A 12,576-nucleotide genomic window follows, 5' to 3' on the forward strand; every position below is an offset into this window, starting at 1 on the left:
ATATGCACCTTCTTGCACGCCGCCATAACGTAAACCAATTTGTGAAGAAGTGCTGTGTGCCTTACAGCCTGAAGAAAATATCCACACGAACTTCGTGACCCTCCCAAACATTCCCAAACCTCCCAATAAGAAGTTTGTGACGGTGCTGAAAAATTAATGCTTGGTCAGAAAAAAAAAAAACATACTCATACATTGATTGTATGGTTTAACGCGCCGACGCGACCCAGGCGATGAGACGCGCCGTAGTGGAGGGCTCCCAATTAATTTTGAACACGTGGGGATCTTTAACGTGCGCCGAAATCTCGTACACACGGGCGTTTTTTGCTTTTCGCCTCCATCAGAAAAGCGGCCACCGCGGCCGGGAATCGAACCCACGTCCTCGTGCTGAGCAACACGCCTTACACACTGAGCCACAGTGGCGGGTATTATACTGATACAAGACAACAACAACGAAATAAATAGAAGACAGCCCTTTTATTTCTTGCTGTGCGATGCGCGTGTAGGGTCCCGCAGCTTGGTGCGTAGCATTAATTCCGTTAAGTCTTCATGAGAGCATCTCAAAAATACTTTAGGCAAGCCTACGCATTTTTAATACTTATCGAGGAGCTCTAAGCACTGAACTTCGCAAATAAGCTAGAAAAGACGCGTTACGGGTGATCATCTGACCGATGCTCTGAAGAAAGGTGGTCTCTCTCTCCTCGTGTGTTGCAGACTGGTGCGGGATACAGCTTGAAATTATTCAGAGGTGTCAGAAGCTGGCAAAATGAATGAATCACTGGAAATACACTTTTTAGTGCACTAAAGCATCAAAGCGGGTAATTTCTAGCACAGGAACTGTTGCTCCTCACAAGAGGAGGACAGCGGTGCGAGTGTTGCAGACGACAGTGGCGCGAGTCCCTAAGCTTACGTCACAGCCAGGGGGCGCCACTCAAACAGCTCACCGCCAATAGCAGCAAAGCTTTAGTTCCCGAAGTATACTGTCACCAGAATTGGCACAGGGTTCAAGAAAATGAGAGTTCTAGCCTGCCTGCAAGTCGTACACGAGACCAGCTGCAGTTTTTCGCCCAGCAGCACATTAACGGCATACGCATAGCAAGTGATTTATATTCTCAGGACGGCGCAAGTCGAGCACAGCGGTGAATTGTCCCAGCCTATCTTGAACTTCCGGGTAAACTCTACGTGCAGGCGCAGTCGGTGCAGTACTCCTTCAGACCGCTTGTTGAGGCCGCGTGGAAAGCGTATTTCACACTGGGGGTCAACAGCCCGCCGAGGTGGATAGCGGATACCTGCGGTGAAGGTCCTGCCACTCCAACATTTGTGCTGTCCATCCACTTTCGAGGATAAGGGCGTTTTTGTCCTCGCGGAAGAATGGAAGCTGGGTCGTGTTGCGCAGCAAGCTGCCTGCGCTGGCGGCTGCGTCAGATCTAGTGTTGCCTTGTATTCCCGTGTGACGAGGCAGCCACTGACGAACGATATGATGGCCTGCGCGCACTGCCATTGTTGGAATTATGGTGATTTCACATACTAGCTGACTGCGGTTGTTGCACAGTAATCATGTTTGTGGTTCTGTCGGAACCTGAAGTCTGTCAATCAGTGATACAGATTGGAAAAATACCGGGCGAGCACGAACGAGTGTATTAAATCGACGCGCCGAGGGGCGTCGGGCACGCTATGCACAGCGCGGGTCTTGTCGGAATCAAAAGGCGTAAGAATGCTGCGAGAGCAAGACGAGCATAAGCAATGTCGTCCCAAGAGCGTCGTCTGCTAATGTTTTTTCTCTCCGCTGCTGCTTTTCTACCCAGCACTGCGACCGTTTCGGAGCTATAGAAGGCGCTGGATGAGCGGCCATGCTAGGCGCAGTGGCTGTTGCATGTGCCAATGGAAAGTGCGGTAGCTGCACAGAATGCACAGAGGACAATATGGATAGACAGTTAGTGTACTATATGCGGCATCCCAGTTCCTCCTCGCATGCCTTATCTTGACGCGTTTGAGCACCGTATCATGACTATGGTCTTCGTTGTTTCCTAAATGTCGTAAAAAAGGAACCGGCTAAGTACCTCGACCATATCGATGCTCAGCGTTGCACTCGCAGAGCTGAAGTGACGCAAAGCTCAACGTGCGGCTGTTGGTGCCTTTTTCAGCGCTTCCTCTGTCTTTTTCTGCTGGGCATCATTCTTCCCTATATGTACCTTAACTTCAAACACCAGCCAGCATTTCCGAATGCTCGTGAATGCTACATCATTTGGCCTTCTTTGTGTGAAAGTTGGCGGCGGTGGGGGCGATGGTGGTGGTGTTTGTGATGTTTTCGTACGGTTGTTTCTCAGCACAGCGTATACCAATAGTGAATAAATAATTACAGGCAACACTCACCCTATCGTTTCGTCTTAAAGGCAGCACCTGCGAATGAGTGGAAGAAAACAAAAACACAAAAATATGAGCGGAGAAAAAATTTCGAGCGTTACTTCGTTACTTCGCTTTACTTCGTATCGTTACTTCGTACTACAGGCAGCTGAATAAGTAAGACTGGCAGCTACAGTTTTAAAGGGAGCCTGCGCTATACACAAACCACTGAGAGCGCACTAGTTTTCTTATTAAACCTGTCCGTAGGGCACACAAGGGGACCGATAAACAAGTGGCAATTTCTTGTCTAATTATCACCCAGTGCCGGACGCGCCGCACAAACGTGGCGCAGTAAAGTGGAACAAGAGGGAAACCAAAGCCAGTTGGTTAGGCATCATAACGGACGAGACGAAACGGACGGAGTAGACGCAGGACCAGCGCTAACACAGAGAACAAGCAGCGCTGGTCCGGTGTCTTCTGCTTGTCGTCTCGTTCTTTCGCGCTGTTAAAAATGATGTAGCAAAGTGCACCCCAAATCACCGCATGTGAATTAACACTGCTGCTCTGCGGAAAAACACCCGCGCAAACTGCACAACACACGAGCAGCGCTGGTCGAAATCACGCAACCTTTCTCCCTTCTTCACAGAGGCGTCTTTACTCCACACCATGGCGGGTCCCTCGCCCTTGCTAACTGCAGGTGGATCCAGTGAATGCGTTATGGCTTTCGACATAAAAACATGTGTTAGAAACATGCAGTGAGGCCCACAGGAGTAAATTGAGCATGCTAATTAGAGAAGTACCACGTTTATGCGAAGCCTACATGTACAGCTAACAAGGGCGAGTGAGACAAAACAGGAGAACAAAATGACACAAGGGGAAACGGATCATAAAGATTGTAATGACAGGACGCCAGCACAGCGCTGGAGACCTACAGAAGTACTTTGATCGTGGTCCTCAGAAATGTCGAAAAGCACATTTACGCAAGTAGGACACAAGGGTGATTGGCCACGCATTCCAGTTATACTAATAGAGAGAAAAATGAAAGGACGAAATGGGAAATGGTTCATTACGATAACAATGAGAAGACGCAATAGCACCACTTGATATGTTTCTGCTGTCGGTGCTGTCTTCCTTGGGATGGACTATGTGGGGACTACCTCCGAAGCAGCTGTGACGCGCGTTCGCAAACGGACGTGTGACTCCGTAAGTGGAATTAAGAGAACACAAAAATGCCGCATGACAAGCAAAGAAGCAGCGATCGGCGCAGCTAAAACCGCCAACAGCCGAGATCACCGCAAGTTACTCGAACATACGTATATCGCTCTGAAGATAAGACGTTCTTACCATGGGAGATGACAATCTCGACTGACCTATACCAGGAAGGGCGAAACACTTGAGCGGAAAAAGACGTGTCTGCGTACGCACCTCCACCTCCGAGAACCGGTTTGGCTGCAGGAAGACCACCGCATTTACCGCTCCCACGCGCATCCAACCTGCTGGATATTTTGCCGTGCGGAAACGGAAACCTGATTGCCTGAAACCTGACATAAATCGCAGAGCTACAAATAAAATGTAAAGCATATCCATTTACACACGCAAGGAAGCTTCAGTGTCTGAATTTTTGCCGACGCGCCGTTCCATTTGCCTGATTACATCGCCTCAACGTAATGCTGCCCAACGGTCAAAAAATTTCCTCTTTCCACACCCTGTCTTTCGAGTACGCCGGGACACCACACACACAGCACGTCTGTCCGTCGACACGCACGTGGAGTAGAGGGAGCGCGGGAGCGGGCGGAGCGTTATCCCATAACGGTCACGGCGCGCCCAGGTTCGCACAGGTTCGCTTGCGCGACCCTCTCTAGAGCTTAGTGGCAGGTGTGCATTTCGAGTACGCAGAACCACAGAGTTGTTAGGCCTTCATCCATTGCAATTGTCTTCGTCGCGGTGTGGCCGCCGCCTTACTTGGTCACGTTCTCCACTTCGCCGTGCGATTTTGTCTTCGTCGCAGAACTCGCCACCAATCAACAGCAGGTGTCACTTATTGGCCGCTTACTGCGGACAGGCCCGTGCTTCATCTAACTGTCATCTACGGTCATGACTCCACTCCGTTAGCTGAGAAAACGGAGCCATTTCAGCCTGTGCAAACCCCGAAGGGCCGCCGTGCATCTAAGCGTTCATACAGGCCACTTGATCTCAGCACAATTGCAAACCCCTTGAGACATGGCGTCGTCGTAGTCACAAAGCCAGTCGATGCCTCCAAAATCATTACCCGGTACAATCCGCTTGCTGTCAAAGACTGATTGGAATCTCTGGCTCCAAATGGCGTGCTGCAAGTGCGTCCAAACTATCGCCTCAACCTTCTCGCTATTGACACACGCAATGCCGACGCCACCGAGCGTCTGTTGAAAGTCTCTTCTATTGCTGGAATTTCCGTGAACGCATACGAGCCACGGCCCAGCTACTGCGGCGTGCATGTGATCAGGGGAGTCGCCAAGGACGTCTCGGATCCTGAAATTCTCAATGGATTGCGCCTCAGAGTACCAGTCAAGTCCGCTCGAAGACTGGGAAAAGCTTCAGAGAGTGTCCAAATCGTGTTCTCCACAGAAACTATACCTGAGTACGTCGTTATCGGTTACACGCGCTACCGTGTGTATGACTACGTGGAAACACCTCGGCAATGCAAAAAATGCCAGCGCTTCGGACACGTAGCAGAAGTATGCAAATTTTCGCTTCGGTGTTCCAAGTGCGGTGGCAGTGACGATCGTGCATCCTATTCTGCCGACAAGCTAAAATGCCCTAATTGCAGCAAAACGCACGAATCCACACTTCTTCACTGCTCAGTCCGCCGCGATCAGAAGGCGATTTTGAAATTCAAGGCCGCAAACCCTGTTGACTACAAGTCAGCAAAATCCACCCTGCAAGAGCGGCGTCACGCTCGCCACAAAGAATACTCGGAAAAGCCAGAACAGACACCTGCGAGTCTCATCTCCATGATCTTCGAGTTGGAGTTCCCGGCTTTACCCCTCCTACGGCTCGAGCCGCAGCAGCAGCATCCTGCTGCAGAAGCTTTGCCAGAGCGGGATCTAAGGGCAACCCACGAGTCTTAATTCCCCAAAAGCTGCGGCATCGCCTGCATCGACAGCTCCGCCTGATCCGTTAACAGCTAGGACTCCCACTCCAGCTGCATGGTCTTCAAAATCTGTTCGTCAGGCCGCGCCTGATTCGTCACCAGCTAAGACTCCTACTCCAGCGGCATGGTCTTCGAACTCTGCTCGTCGGGCGTCTATTCTAGCGCAGTGTGCGAGTGACCAAAGCACCGAGGGCTGGCGTTGTGTGCTGTCCTCTCTCATGGAGGCTGTTCGCATCTTTATCGCCCCCCCCCCCTGACTTCCCCCGTAGCCGTGGCGCTCTTGACTCTCCTGAACTTTGTCTCTCCTTTCCTTGGAAAATGGCGGTAGCTGCTACGACTTGTGCAGTCATTGCCACAAGAGTCCAGGAAATTCGTGACAAAGCGACAATTTTTCAGTGGAATACCTGAGGACTCAAACAGCGTCTTTCGGATCTGCACAAACTCGCTCTAAAGCACAAATTTCCAGTGATTGCTATTTCAGAATCCCGATTGTCGAGGGATATACGCCTTTCCGGGTACACAGCTGCACAGTCGACAACTGGCGTAGAAATATCAAGAGTTTTAGTAGCTCTGGGAAACGACCTCACCACAGTGGTGCATAGCTTACCACCGGACGCATCGAATGAATACGTGCAGCAACTGTGCGGGGCGCTGGTTTATCCTTCACAATAATTGCTGCTTACATTCCGCCTGGAGTGGCATTGAATACAAACCGCCTTGAAAGCATCATCAGCGCCACACCACGTCCGCACATTTTGACTGGGTATTTCAACGCTCACCATCCCTCCTGCGGCAGTATAAAAACGACAGTCAAAGGGCGGCGCCTCCTTGACACTGCTCAAAGGCACGGTATGTGCGTCGTCAATACTGGAGAGCCAACGCTTTTCCGGGGCAAGATATCCCGCGCGCTTGACGTCACGGTCGTCTCGTCGCAACTTATTGCTAGGACGAGCTGGACAGCGGATACTGAAGGGCATGGCAGCGACCATGTGCCGACCTACATTTCAGAGGATGGCCTTACGGTTATTTGTCCACAGCGTGTAATTCACTGCTCAAACTGGGAAGGCTTCACAACTGTGATGGAGGAGTGTGCGGACTCAATGAGCTCATCTAAGTCCTTCGTGGAAACAATGTCAAGAGCTCGCAAGTCTAGCACCAAGGTGTTGAGGTTGCCACATAAGTACAGCACTGCTGACTCAGAGTTCGAGAGGCTTCGAGCAGTGCGTCGACGAGCAGAAAGACGAGCCCGTCGGACGCTAGCCCCTGAGGATATCCGAGGTTCCAGGCGTGCTCCGAGGGCAGTCCAGAGGCGTATGGCCAAGCTTGCCAAGCGCGAATGAGAGTCCTTCTGCTCGAAGCTGGACCTGAGGAAGCCGCTTTCCAGAATATGGCGCCTGGTTCGGAGTCTGCGAACCCCACCAACTCAACTGCACTCATTTAACTCCATAACAATCAGCACAAACAAGACTGATCTACACGTTGCGAACGCCTTCTGTAGGAAAATTAGCATGGCGCCGAAACCTGTGCTACCATCATCCTCGCCAGCGAGTGAGTATTCCCCAGAGTTGTCATCTGCAATGGACGTGCCATTCTCAATGGCTGAACTGCTGGCTGCACTGGCCTCCATTAAAAAAATCCACGTGCCCAGGTCCGGACGGAGTCACTTATACAACCCTGTACCATTCAGACGAAAAGGGGAAAAGCTGCCTCCTAAACGTTTTTAATCGTTCGTGGGAGACTGACCGTTTAGAGCCAAAATGGAAACACGCTCGCATTGCGCCAGTTCTCAAGCCAGGGAAAATTCCAACTGCCATCGAGTCCTACCGTCCCATGGCCCTCCTGAGCTGTGTAGGCAAGCTGACGGAGATGGTGCTTTATCGCTTGGACTGGGATATGACAGTCAGAAATGTATACCCAGCACAAATGTCTCGTTTCGGCAAAGGTCGCAGCAGCATTGATAATGTCATCTCACTTGCAACCAGCATCAAACAAGCCAAGTATAGGCGAAACATCATCATTGCCGTGTTCCTGGACATCACATCAGCCTATGACTGCGTAGCGCATGAAGCTATTCGCTCTGCTATGAAATCTTTAGGTATCAGAGGCCGGATGTATGCATGATTATCAGACTACCTTTCCGATAGGTACGTCTACACGTCAACAGACAGCGGCGACTCAGCAGTATACAGAGTGACCCGAGGTGTTCTTCAGGGCGGGGTGATAAGCCCCCCGCTGTTCAACATCGCCATTATAGGCCTGGAGAAATGCTTGCCGTAGTCGGCCGAAATATCCCAGTACGCGGACGATATCTGCACATGGAGCCCTGGCTGTAACTGGCGTGTGCTATGGTCGCGACTGCAGCGAGCAATCGACTACATTGCAACGTTCTTGGCAGCACTATGATTGGAAATCTCGGCAAGCAAATGTGCTGCGTTTTCTGTTACGAAGCGGGCCCACGCACTACGGGCTCACTGTTAGAGGTACTGTCATCCCATACCTTTCCAGCCATAGGTTTCTGGGGGTGACATTCCACAGGTCGCTCGCCTGGTCACCTCATGTCCGCCATCTCCAGGAGAAACTCTCATCAATCGCCCGCATATTCCGTATGCTCTTCAGTAACTCCGGCGGTTGCTCTGTTAATTTTCTCCTCCGGTTGTACGAAGCGCTCTGCGTTGGCTTCATACGCTACAGCATCCCCGTATTCGTCCCTCTTTCTAAAGGAACGATCAAGCTCTAGGGTCCATACAAGCGCAGATCTTGATGACCTGCATTGGTCTCCCGAGAACTACCTCGACTGTGGGAACACTGACGGAGTGCCGACACCTGTCACCCTTGGCTCTCGGCGCGCAGGAGCTTCTTCGCGTGCGACTGCGGATTGTGGCAAAGCAATGTGATCACCCTTTAGCGCCAAGTTCGGTCCCTGAAGTGCGTGACTTCCTGCCGCATCATTACCAGCCGCCAACTCTTCCTCTGCATCCGCCCTGGATGTTCCAAGCCATAAAAACAGTGACCACAGTGCCCGGAATTTCAAGCAAGGAGCATATTCCGCCTGCCGCTTTGCGGTTTTTTGCCCTTGAACATATCCACCACACATACGGAACACACATACATCAGTACACTGACGGATCGGCGTCAGCCACATCATCCACTGTCGCGGTTTGGATACCTTCATCTCACACCACCCTCAGTGCCATTCTCAGCCACAAAACCTCATCTACGGCTACCGAACTTGCAGCTCTGCGGCTGGCCTTGGCTCATATCATCGAGCAGCCTGCACGCGTGCGGGCCATCTTCACGGACTCTCGGGCTGCACTGCAACGTTTGGCGTCTTTGCCGAAAGATCAGCTTATGCTTGTGGTACAGGCGTTGCATCTCCAATCTCTGCAGGCGCGTCATCAACTAGAACTCCAGTGGTTTCCTGCCCATTGCGGAATAACTGGAAACATGAAGGCGGACGCTGCAGCATTCATAGCGCATGCATAACCAACGCGGACCACAAGTACCGGTACCATTTTCTCGGAAAGATGCTTCAGCACTTGCATCCAGAGTGGCATGGAGCGTGCAGCGATCTATTTGGACAGACGCATCGAATCATTACGCGCCATTCCACTCTACCGACCCACATTTTAACTTTAGCATGCCACCTGGGATATGGAAGCATGATGAAGCAGTACTCCACCGTATGCGGTTGAACGTCAAGTACACGCGATACTACTGTTACAAAATGAACCAGTCCGCCACGCCAGTGTGCCCGGAGAGTGATGGCGCGTGAAAATCTGAAGCACCTAATATGTGACTGTGCGCGATTTAGTAAGCAAAGGGTCTGTCTTGCAGTGTCTCTGGGCCAGCCGCTCTCCGCAGGACTAGAACTGAGGGACGTATTAGGTCCGTGGAATTCTCCCAAGCATGCCGGTCGTGCTACTCAAAACCTTTATTGACCTATCTAAAAGCCACAAGCCTTGATCAGACTTTGTAAATAGTTCAAATCATGTGTGTTCCTCTTCATCATTACAATTATCATTGTTACCGCATTCATCTGGCGTAGCAAGCCAGGCGGCTTAGCTCGGCTGACATCGCCAGACTCATTAAAGATTGTTCTCTCTCTCTCTGCCCTATCATGAAGAGGCGATTTCCTTTGCTGAGTTCTCGCTCTCTTGTGAAGAACGACCCTATCTCCTTCTGTCAGCTCTTCGCCCAAGGCCAAAGCAGGCTAACTGCAGAAACACCTTTGTGGTACAAGTATTTCAGTATACTTGCGAACAAATACCAATAAATTCATAAGAGACGCGCTTCTTTTTACAGCCAAGTGTGCTTGCTATGTTTTATATCCTTTAAAGTCAAAATTAGGCATCCACGTTGGTTCAGCTGTCGTGGGATGCAATATTTTACGCACCACTTCCGCATCGCAGCGCTTGCACGCTATAATAAAAAAAAAGGAAAGCAAAGCCTTTCTTCCCGTCTCAATGAATGGCTCGACAGCAGCTGCGTTTCGTTCTTTCTGAGCCCAGCTAGCGCTCGATATACCAGAGAATGGTCGAGCGATTTCTGCGATGGGTGCCATTTAGTCTGAACTGTGCGGTAAAGGCACATTTTGGTTGTTTATACAGCGCCTGATCGAACGTGTCAAAGCGATAGTGCACTCATCACTGGAAGTAAACATTTGTATTTCCTTATTCCTTCCTTCTAAAGAAAACATTACTTCAAAAACGAAAAAAAAAACTCATAACGCGGTTGTAAAGTTTGAGTAGGAGAAAGAACACAAGAATTGATGTTTTCAAGGACTCCGCTGCGAATTTGCAGAAATCAGGTCGTGTGCTTTCCCTCCCGTTCGACCTTTTATTGCGAGTCCGGTTACCTGTACCAGGGAGTTCATATTTTTAAAACTATAATTGCGGTCTCCCACATCAGGACTCGAACGATGAGGAATACAAGTAGAGAATGTCTATAAAGAATGTCTGTTAAAGTACTTGTGAGAAAGTGTGAAACATAAGTGCGAAGCAAATATTAAATGTCTGTAAAAGTATTTGCGGCTTCTGCAACTGTATAGCATGCGCAAGGTACGCATCTAGGCCTCAGTACGTGTCTCGACGACACGTTTCTAAGGCCACGGGCGTTCCCTAGGCCCGCATTTGGCCATATAGACTCATGTGCCGTAGGGGTGTTGGGGATGCGTGCTCTAACGGAGTACCCGAAGTCCTGGTTTGGATTCCCACCCAGGCCCAAATTGGCCCAATCTTCTTTGAAACTCATCTATTTAATTTTTATTTCCTTCGTGCCATCGGACATTTCGTGTGCCACAGCTCGTTAACGAAAAAGCCGAAATTTCTACCTACCGAGTCAGTTATTGCTTTCGAACTTTAAAAACGTAAAAGTCATCGAGGGGTGTCTGTTTAGTACGCGAGACACGCAAGCTGTAAATTCGTGAGAAAACGGAAAAACTTAAGAGCAAATTGCGCGGGTCAATTTTTCATTCGTTAAACTTGTGCCGCACGGGACAACCACGCGTGCAGATCATGTCTTAGTGAACTGTGCCTTCTATGAACTGGACCCCAAGACTAGAACTGTGTGCATTGTGTGAATTGTGACCTTTTGCGTTCTCCTTCCCCTTCCCATCCTCACTTCCCCGCAGGGCCTTATGGCCTCTCGTCTTTAATAAAGTGTTTCACTCACTCACTGTGGCATAGACCACTCCTAACTTTACGCAGCGCAATTAGCCTCGTTCGTAACGAGTAAAGAGTACGTAACGAGCGGCCGCACCGTAGCGAACCACGAGCGTCGTTGGCTAGTAGGCTAAGAACGTGTCGCGTTTGTTTTAGCAACAATATTCCCGGACAACGCCCTGACATTTACAGTGCAGAATCGCCATTTTCCTTCCCCCTTCTGCAAATGCAAAAGCAAAGTACTGTAATGCTCTCTGGTCACGAAGCTCCGGCCGAAGTTTTATTCGGGAGCAAAGGCTACCGCGGGGGGCGCCCTTGTCACCGAGGGGGCTACGCCGGCCTGCCGCGACCATTGCTGGCCGGCTGTTTCTCCATCGGCAACACGCCTACATTCTGCCCTAACCCGGGCCCTCACACACATGATCTTGGGGTGCGCACACAACTCAGCCCTCCCACCTTTACCCACTTCCCTTCCCCTCCCTGAGCTGTGGGAGAACCTGACGACCAGCGCCGGCGTGGATGCACAGCAACTCCTGGTGTCCAGGGCTGAGACAGCAAGGTCGTCCCATGGTCTCCTGGACTGAGGAGCCACTCCCACATCACCAGGCTCACAAAAAAGTTTTTCCTCCTCCTCCTCCACCGGTAAAAGCGCGAGCAAACTAAGCATAGTTTGTGTCAGTTATTGTCGCGTAGCTTAGCTGGAGACCACGCGTGTTACAAAGGCAAGTTCGGTATCCGTTAGTAGAAATAGGCAGGGCTGAGTTCTCGCTTTGGGAAGGAGGGAACTTGGCGTTTTCGGTTTTAGGGCGCAGCCCTTTGGCGGCCGTCTCTGGGCTGAGCCGTGTCGCTGTCATAACCGAGTGAACGATGGGAATACCGACGAGTGAAAGAAAAAGCGAACGATGAAAGAAAGCAAAGGAGGAGAGTGTCGCGAAATTGGGAGGGGAGGGTGGTTCGCCGTGGCGGAACGAGCCAGCGCTCTCCGAAGTGTGCGGTGCGGGTTGGGAAGGGGCAGTATGCTGTGCCCGCAGGAGGCGCTCGAGGGTGCGGCGCTTGGCGAAAAAGTGAGGGGGGCGTGCGCGTGACTATGATGTGCGTTCGCTTAAGTCGCACTTAACGATCACTTCCTGAGGCGCACTTCGCGCCGCCGACGCAGAGGCTCATCATCGCTGCCGTCGAGAGAGGCTACGACTGAGTGCTGCCTGAGTGCACTGCTGCTTCGCCTTGATATCGCATTAGGGATTATCGTAATCGGCAGCCAGTTTTTTGAAGAGCCTTTGATTTGCCGCCTAGATGATACGGGTTAACTAGCGTCGGAATTAAATCTGGGTATACAGCCCTGGGTGTCTTGGTGCGCTGAGCAAATAGTTACACAAACCCGGGTGTTAGCATGTTGGTTTAGCGCTGCATCTGCGTGATTTTATAGAGGGGCAATAAAATAATACT

General features: G+C 50.9%; 2 protein-coding genes across 7 annotated transcripts in view; one reads left to right on the top strand and one right to left on the bottom strand.

Moving 5' to 3' along the window:
- Dgk (diacyl glycerol kinase 1) overlaps nt 1-12,576 on the bottom strand; it is a 603,682-nt gene that overhangs the window by 251,402 nt on the left and 339,704 nt on the right. For 4 of the 6 annotated variants that reach the window (XM_077706111.1, XM_077706110.1, XM_077706106.1 and 1 more), the window contains exon 6: nt 2,371-2,397. The exons of the other annotated variants lie outside the window; for them this stretch is intronic. The gene's annotated coding sequence lies outside the window, so the exon portion shown is untranslated. The remainder of the gene's footprint in view (nt 1-2,370; nt 2,398-12,576) is intronic. 6 annotated transcript variants of the gene reach the window in all.
- Nucleotides 1-12,576, top strand: part of LOC144178343 (uncharacterized) — a 37,376-nt gene that overhangs the window by 7,223 nt on the left and 17,577 nt on the right. The gene's annotated exons all lie outside the window — the stretch shown is intronic.

Source organism: Haemaphysalis longicornis, unplaced genomic scaffold, assembly GCF_048455015.1.
Source record: "Haemaphysalis longicornis isolate Haplotype H1 unplaced genomic scaffold, Haemaphysalis longicornis Haplotype H1 scaffold_4, whole genome shotgun sequence".
NCBI classification, from domain to species: Eukaryota; Metazoa; Arthropoda; class Arachnida; order Ixodida; family Ixodidae; genus Haemaphysalis; species Haemaphysalis longicornis.